Raw genomic sequence first — 8,754 nt, 5'->3', positions numbered from 1 at the left:
GCCGTCTGGTGGATAGTTGTCTCATTGGCAATCATACAACATCTACATAAATACAATTAAAATTAAAAAAAAAACAGTTAGTATTACAATTTACATAATAAAAAAGCCTTGAAATATTCAATCATGCGAATCATACAAATCTACATTACATATATAAGGAGATGTGGTCTGATTGCCAACGAGACAACTATCCACCACCAGAAACCAAACTATGTGGAAAGAAACACCTAAAGGTAATTGAACTACCTTCAGCATTGAGCAAAACCGATGCCGTATAATTAACTGTAATAAAAGGCCCCGTCATAACCAAATGTATACAATTTAAACGAGAAACCAACGGTCTGAGTTCTGACAATATATATAACGCAAAACAAATATGGTAGACAGCTAGACCAATCAATTACATGATCTTGTATTTAGACTCATAAAGAATACTACACTTCACTCAATAAACTTTTCTGACAGCACCATTATCAACAGTAATGGAAGATACGATCGATCCTGTCGAATACTACACGTCAGGTAAATGTGTACAGAATCTCAATATATAATAAACAGTGCATTCTATATGAATAAAGACAGATATACTTATTTCTCTAGTTCTTTGGCAATTCAACCCTTTCTTTACCCATTGTATAAAAAAAAATCAACGTGTGGTTGCCGATAATCTCAAAACATGATTGGCTGAGTTTAAGGGACATAACCTTTATCAGCTCACTAGAGGAATCAAAATGTGCTAACAGGTGTTAGAGAAATTGACAACTTCGTGGAATGTGGAAGGCACTCTAAGGGGATTTTCGTTTATGAAAAAAGAAAATTTATTTGATAGACATTAGAGAAACATATTCTTACATAGTTACTCGTGGATTATCGGATTTATCCAATCTCGATAGATAAAATTATCAATTTTAAGGACCTCGCCGAGTCTCGGACTTTAAAATTCGATAATTTAACTATCTCGATTGGATAAATCCGCTAATCCACTGGCACCAATGTAAGAATCTATATGCAAATTATGTGCATGGACGACATATTATTCTGTATACCAAAAAAGAAATGCTGTCATTTTTGCTATTTCGCTAATGATCAAGTCTTTTATATAAAAAATTAAAATTGCGTTAAATTTTTACATACCCACTTCAATAGTTTAACATCCAGTTGAGGATTTTTTACAGGATGGGAATTAATATTCACATCAACTATTAAAAGTTTCAAGGAACTAATATTCAAGTTTAGAATTTCAGGTGTGCCATCCGCGAGTAATTCCATATAAAGTCCTTTGATTGATTCCGGGAAGAATCTCATTGAAGAAAAGGAACGCAACCTTTTATATATAGAAATACAGTGTGAGATCATTTTTACCTATTGTTTCCAATTAACTCTTTCATAGCCTTAAGGAGATAGATAAGAAATAAAAATTTAACTGTCTCGTGTAGAGAAATATCGTATTGCAGGAGAGGTGGAATCTGTTTCAGACAATATGTAGAGGAACTTCAGTCACTGTGTATCTTTCTTTATCAATGATCTGGAAAAAGTGGGTTCTTTTTATGTCGCCATTTTTGATGACGTCACAATAGGAATTCAAAGAAAGGCAAGAAAATTTGACGTCATAAACTAATGTTGAACAATGAAGAACGTTCTTTCTTTGTCAATGTGTTCTTTCGTTCGTCACACGTTTCTTTTCCTATCATTCCGCTCGGCATGACATTGATAAAATTTTACGGTCAGAAGAAGTCATTAAAGGAGCACACCAATTTCACCGAACTTATAGCATACTTAATAGGACTATTTTTATAAAGTCTGCACTAATACACTGCCACTAGAAAATTTGTAAGATGAGGAGAATTCCCCGAAAAGTTCAAGTATTATATATGAACACTGAACACTTAATGATTACATCTGATTTAATGTCTATTTTAAATACCAAGCATCGTATATGTAAAATCTTTATGTAAGAAATATCTTCTCAAAGTTACTCGTACATTATCTGTAAACACAGATAAGATATATCTTTTCTAAATTACTGGTGTATTATTTGTAAGACCTTTAGGAAAAGATATCTTTTCTAAATTACTAGTATCTTACCTTTAAAATCTTTCGCTAAGATATATCTTTTTTGTTTTCAGAAGTTTTGTTGTATCAGTGTCCGATATATTCCGTTCTCCTTTTGGTCATGCACAGGGAAATTTTACTCACATGAATTTCACGTGAATCTAAATTCATGTGAATCTCACGTGAATTTCATCTCAAACGAGCTTATACGTGAAAATCACGTGGAATCAGTTCCTGGGAGTTTCACGTGAATCTCATGTGAAACTCATATGAGTTTATGTGAAAATCACATGATTTTTTTCACATGAAATTCCCGTGAATTTTAAATATAAAAGTTATTCAAATAACATCTAAATAAATTTTCAAATTTAATTAAATCATGAAAGTACCAATTATTTTTTTTGTACAGTTCAAATATGAACTATGTGAAATTCACAAGATTATAACATAATGTTTACAAAACGGACTTGGGACTTTAGATTCGTAAATTTGTCACATGGATGAATCCGGTCCAGTCAATACTGATGCACTGTATATGTAGACGTTATTAAAAAAATAAATATGATAACGCATTTGGAGGTCATTGCACCCTCTTAGAGATTAAGTACGCACTTCCGTAAACAAACATATTACTGACATCATTACGTATAGTGATCAAAAGCTGTTCAAGGTAGAGAAACGTTCCCCTTTTTTAAACATTCAAAAACATTTTTAAAAAATGACTTCTATGGGATATGGTACATTTCTCGGAACATATACTTTTTATACGATTTCAAAACAAAAGTGTGGGATGTGGTCCTTCTATGGCTAGCTGATGCCCTTTTAAAACAGAGCACAAGGGGAGACCAAGATTTTCAAAGTAAACATAGCGTGAAACAATTTATTTCTTAGACGATTTTTTCTCACGTGTTAATAATAAAATCCTTCAGGCTTTACATAGTTAAAAAAAAAGTCCTCGTTTACAAAAAAAAAACGAATGAAAAATTAAGTTTTATCTTCTAGAGCCATCAATGGAACTGGTGCAGAACATAGGAAGTACTTTGAAATAAGGTCAAGCTCAGTTTGTGATTAAGGATTATGTACCCTTTTGTTGTTGCAATACTAAACATCTGAATATTTTATAGAAAATCCCCAGCCTTTCCCCTTGTACTCTTATACTTGAAAATTCTGTACTTAATAGATACCCTTTTATTGTAAAGGTTGTCTAGGACTTTGTGTAAACAATAATCGCTAGTACAACAAGGACAAACAAGTGAGTATCAAGGTTTTAAAGTGTTACAACGAAAACGTCTGTCATAAAAGTCTGTGGATTTTCTGTGTAAATCTTAGCTTTATTTGCCCAAAATCCCAATTTTCTATTAAATGCAATGGAATTGATGTGAACGACGTTTCCCTTTGGTATATGTACAAAATGGCATGTCTCTTTAATTCAAAATATTTGCTGTTAGATATTATTGCACTTTTTCGTAATACACAGGCCTACAGAAGGGGACATCAACCTCAAAATTCGATTATAGTAAACAATGATGTTAAATACAATTTGAAATAGTTGTGTCTGAGAGACACATTTGATACACCGCCAACAAGTTCAATGTTCTGTGATTAGTGAAATTTGTACAGGAAATCAAATTCCTGGTATTATTCACACTTTTACTTTAGTACTAACACCCTGCATGACATAAACGTTCTATCATGAAAACTGTATAGGAGGAGTAAGCCGGACAAACCATGTACCCGGCATGCCCAATTCGATCAAAAATATGACAAAGTTTAACAGCTTGTCATTGTGGAAATTTTAAAAAAAATCAAAATCCTGATTATTTGCACACCTTAAGTAAAGTTATGGTATAACCCCTTATATAATGTAAAAGATGTAGCTTGAACACTGTAGCAGTTTTAGGCGAATAAACCATGTACTCGATGTCGGACGGGTAAAACAATATTTCCTCGACATTTCTTCGCGGGGTGGGGGTGCCTGGGGGAGAGGGACAATATACACGTTTTCTTTAGCAATCGTTTTTCATTATTTAAGAAGATTAAATGTATGCTCTACAATTGATGGTATCAGCAAAAAATTAAAGGACCATTTTATCCACAATTTAAAAGACTATTTTGTCAACGATTTTTAGGACCATTTTGTCCACAATTTAAAAGACCAATTTGTTCACAATTTTAAGGATTATTTTATCCACAATTTAAAGGGCCATTTTGTCAGCAATAGGTCAATCATTTTTGATAATTGACAACTGAAGACAGAGGCATAGATAATGGCAAACATTGGGCCTCCGCACGACCTCCGACTACGAAGGTTTTTAGTGTAGGTTCTGAAAACAGACTAACAAAAATACCGAACTCAAAGGTAATTCAAAAAGGGGAAAGTCCGTGAAAACTGACATAATCAAACGTTAACAACGAACGGAACAAGTAAAAACACAACTGTCATATTCCTGACATGGTACAGGCATTTTCCGAAGAAAACTACACTTTTCTGAAGAAAAAATGTAACGGTAGGAGATTAGGCTGTTCATCTTGATTAAAATGTTGCATTCTTTTCAGTTTAAAAGTTAAGCTTAATTTAATAGTTTTTGTTGTTTTACACAATTTAAAGGTCATAGTGATCTTTATTGTGTGTGGTATAAAATTTAAACTAATTTGGTTTATAAAAGACCATGTATCTTGCAAAACATCATGAACATTCCGAAAACTATTGGGTCGCCTTTCGGGTTTAATGACTCCTCCTTTTACACTTTTAAACTTGCATCAATAAAAGTTGATTTGAAAGATACACAAGCTTGACGTTAAAGATACACTATTGATATGTAGCAATCCAACAACACAAAAACAATATAAGACACCTGAAGCGTATACAGGTTTAATTGCTTACAATTTTTCTACATGATGAGAAATAAAATGGAAAATGGAAACGGGGAATGTGTCAAAGAGACAACAACTGGACCAAAGAGCAGAAAACAGCCCAAGGACATCAATGGGTCTTCAACGAAGCGAGAAAATCCCACACCCGGAGGTTCCGTTTATAACTTTAAACATCAAACCGTGATACTGTGAGTTTTAAGAAACATTCGAATATTAGCCCTATTGCTTTTAATTACGAATCTAGATGAAACAATATCTATTGGAGTCTAACACACCTCACCACATGCAGTTTTCGAGTTCACAACATAAAAAATATGACAAGCTAGTATTCATTGTAAATGAATTACTTAGACCACTTGGCCATCGATGCCCACGTGAAAGTTGTTCATCATGCGATTTATAAAAAAAAAGATTCTTGGTTGTAAATCACTATGTATTAGATAAAATACAAAGGTAACAAAGAAACAGGCCGGTAACAACTGTTGCCGGATAGTTTTTCTGCACGAGTAGTCAGGTGAAGGTCCGAGGCGATAGCCGAGGACCTTGACCTGACTACAAGTGCAGAAAAACTATACGACAGTTTGTTTCCGGCCTGTTTTTTGTTACCTTTGTATATTGAACGTATTACACGGACACTTTTTATTTATAGGATCAATCGTGCACTGGTGAGTTGCTAGGGATTCTATCTTTCGATTAGATTTAATTTTTATATATATTTCTTGTCTTTTTTATTAAAATATAAACGTCGATACCTTCATTTCTTTACCTTCAGCATTGCCCAGAATACTATTCATGTCCATATATTGAAAAAAATTCATTTACGGACCGACCATTTAGCTTCAAAAGGGGGGTATGTTTTTTTCTGAGTAAGAAAATTATTTAGTTTTTCAACGCTATCATCCAAATATTTTTTTTTTCGAAATTAGCACTTTTATATACGGTATTCGGAAAATCAGGGATCAGAACATTATTTTGTCATCTGCTTGACCACAATATATTTTTTCTCATAAAATTGGGGATCAGAATATTTTTTAGGAAAAAACCATAACCCCCATTTTGAAGTTAAATGGTCAATCCCTTCGTGTACTGATATGAATAGTAATATACTGGAATTGTTTGGAAAAAAAATATTGTTATTGATGTTACAACTAAAAGTGTCCGTGTATCGTCTAAAAAGTGTCGGTGTAACACCCGTTAATGTACTGTTTTTCTAAAGCTCTGCGGGGGGCAAAGTCGTACAAGTAGGTTAAGCGTTCGTGTTAAGCGTTTACGTGAATTGGATTAAAATGTGTTACCAATCTCTTGTGGGGTTTTCTTATTTCTCTTTAGAGAAGAAGGTGGACCACATCACATTTAATGTCAATCGTTTCTTGGAACTTATAATTTTCGTTTCCTTTTTATCAACCTCCACATTCCAAAAAAATTATATATACCTTTAATATTTCAATGGTGTCATCTGTCAATTATACTGTATTGAAATTTAATTACATATTAAATGAAACAATAAATCGTGGTGTCCAATTGCCCATTTCGTCTCGGGATATTCTTTTAAAAAAAATCACACACACACAAACAAAATAGTAAGTGGGCATTCACTTGACAAAGATTAGATTCCTTTTGAAATGACATCAGTGTATGTATATATACATTAACACTGCCGATAGCACCCGTTTCCTTTCATATACCACTGTTCTTGACGCATCCTTATATAGCAATAGTTATAATCATGTTCCTGGTTGAAAAAGTGGAACATTTTACTTGCTTTAATGGGTATCGTAGACTTCCTGTACAATACATCTCACTAAGAGTAGGTCAACATACTTATCTTACCTCAACAGCAGTACACTGCCCGTTATCTGTGTACGGAAAATACATTCAAGTACAATACAAATAAAGTCTATATTTATATAAAACGTATAGCATTTTGTAATTTGGTTCAATATTTCATAATGTTTTTTTTAAGGTCAAAAAGTTGCATTATGAAATGGAACAAACCATTTCGTGACCTTCTCTGGCTTTTTTAATTTCCCGTTTGAGTGGGTCTAGATTTTAGTAGACTTCATTTCTTTATTCTTTGATATTTTAGTCCATTTTCTCTTCTTTAATTTTGGTCATATATTTGTCTCTTTTCTTTATATTTTAGCGCCCCTTTTGTTTACTCTACATTTATGTCCTTCTCTATTCTATAAGCCATGCAGACCCCCATTTGAGATTGGTAACACTTTTCATTCGTGTAACATTTTACGATCACGATCTATGCACTTTTAACTCAAATTACACAAGAAAGGTTAGAGGTCATGGTTTTTAAATTAAATTTTTGAAGTGTATATCGCATGAAAAAAAATGTTTCTGAAAGGAAGTGAAAAAATAGTCCATTTCCGTAGTAAATTAGGGAAAATATAAACTTAACATTGAGTTACAAACATCTCTTCCTTTACACCCCAGTTCTATTGTTATACTTCACAGTTTCTATTTCTTACACCCCAGTTCTATTGTTATACTTCACAGTTTCTATTTCTGAAACAAGTGTAAATTGAATAGATCTATTGTTACGAATAACAATGGATTTTGACAACAGGGTATGACGAGCGGGGTTTCTGGAAACCCCTGCTTCTACATCCCGAAAACACAGTCTATTGTTATTCATAACAATATGAATTAGTTTTTTTTAATAGCATGAACACAAGGGATTACGAATAGTGTTCACTACAAGTTGTTTCAAGACATATTAAAAAAAAAACATATTTCAGGAAATTCCAGTAGCGAAAAAAATCTTAAAAATCTATTTTGAATAAAAAAAAAATCGTTTTAAATACTCCTGGAACTTTTATGTAAATTATACATTAAAACATATAGTTTACATTTGGACTAAGTCTTAATCATAAAAATAAATTTATTTATTTTTGGATTGTTGAAGATAATGATGGCACCCAGGGGCGGATCCAGCCATTTTTAAAATGGGGTACTTACCCAGGATAAAGGGGGGGGGGGATTCCAGCCATATGTCCCCATTCAAACAAATTGATCGTAAAAAAGGGGATTCCAACGCTCGGACCCCCCCCTTTTGGATTGCCCCCAAAACGGGGGGTTTCTACATATGCAATCTGTATTTTTGTATGTTAAGCGTGTCCGGTCGTCCAGTTTCTAATCTAGACACACCTATTCCTCAGTATGTTCGAAATGAATGTTTGTTTGTTTAATGTTGAGAAGAGGTTGGGGGGGGGGGGGGGCTTTTTTTTATAAAACCGTAAGTTACATGTAAAATAAATTTATGATTACCTTTATGGGTTATAAATATTGCGTTATCTTTAGACTCTTCTGCCCAATCCAACCCCTGACTTAAAATGTCGCCCATCCCATACCCGTCCATATTGACAACTGCATACAAGGAGCATGATGTATTTTGTTTTGTATTAAGAATGCACGATATGGCCAACCTTGACCTGCTGATCCATACAGCACATGGATTTAACGGGAATATGTAAAACGGCAACGTTGACATTTGTAAAATCTACTCACTTGTCAAATTTCGAATGAAGACCGTCAAAGTAAGGTTACTAGTGGGGTTTCATTTTTAAAAAAATCTTATTAATCATGGTTTGATATTGTCAAAAAAAATGCTATCCCTTCTTTTTCATCTAATATTCAATGTAAACAAATATAGGGTTTAGCATCGGGTGTAAGTTAGTTATACACTTCGGGATACGGTGTGTCTGGATAAGAAACCCCTCCGGCCTCCGGCTGTCGGGGTTTCTTATCCAGACACACCTATCCCTCAGTATATAACTATTACGTATGTTATTGGGAAAAAATATTTCATTTTAATAA

At 33.4% G+C, this 8,754-nt stretch overlaps 1 protein-coding gene across 2 annotated transcripts in view; it reads right to left on the bottom strand.

Moving 5' to 3' along the window:
- Positions 1–6,775, bottom strand: part of LOC127731965 (baculoviral IAP repeat-containing protein 3-like) — a 56,607-nt gene extending 49,832 nt beyond the window's left edge. The window contains exon 1 of one of the 2 annotated variants that reach the window (XM_052240922.1): positions 6,757–6,775. The gene's annotated coding sequence lies outside the window, so the exon portion shown is untranslated. Of the gene's footprint in view, positions 1–2,085; positions 2,230–6,756 lie in introns of those variants that run through there. The other variant, XM_052240921.1, reaches the window with a different exon arrangement.
- Between the last annotated feature and the right edge of the window lie 1,979 nt (positions 6,776–8,754).

Source organism: Mytilus californianus, unplaced genomic scaffold (genome assembly GCF_021869535.1).
Source record: "Mytilus californianus isolate M0D057914Y unplaced genomic scaffold, xbMytCali1.0.p SCAF_21, whole genome shotgun sequence".
In the NCBI taxonomy this organism is placed as follows: Eukaryota; Metazoa; Mollusca; class Bivalvia; order Mytilida; family Mytilidae; genus Mytilus; species Mytilus californianus.
Note: the sequence above shows the minus strand (reverse complement) of the source record. Positions and strands in the feature narration are given on the sequence as shown.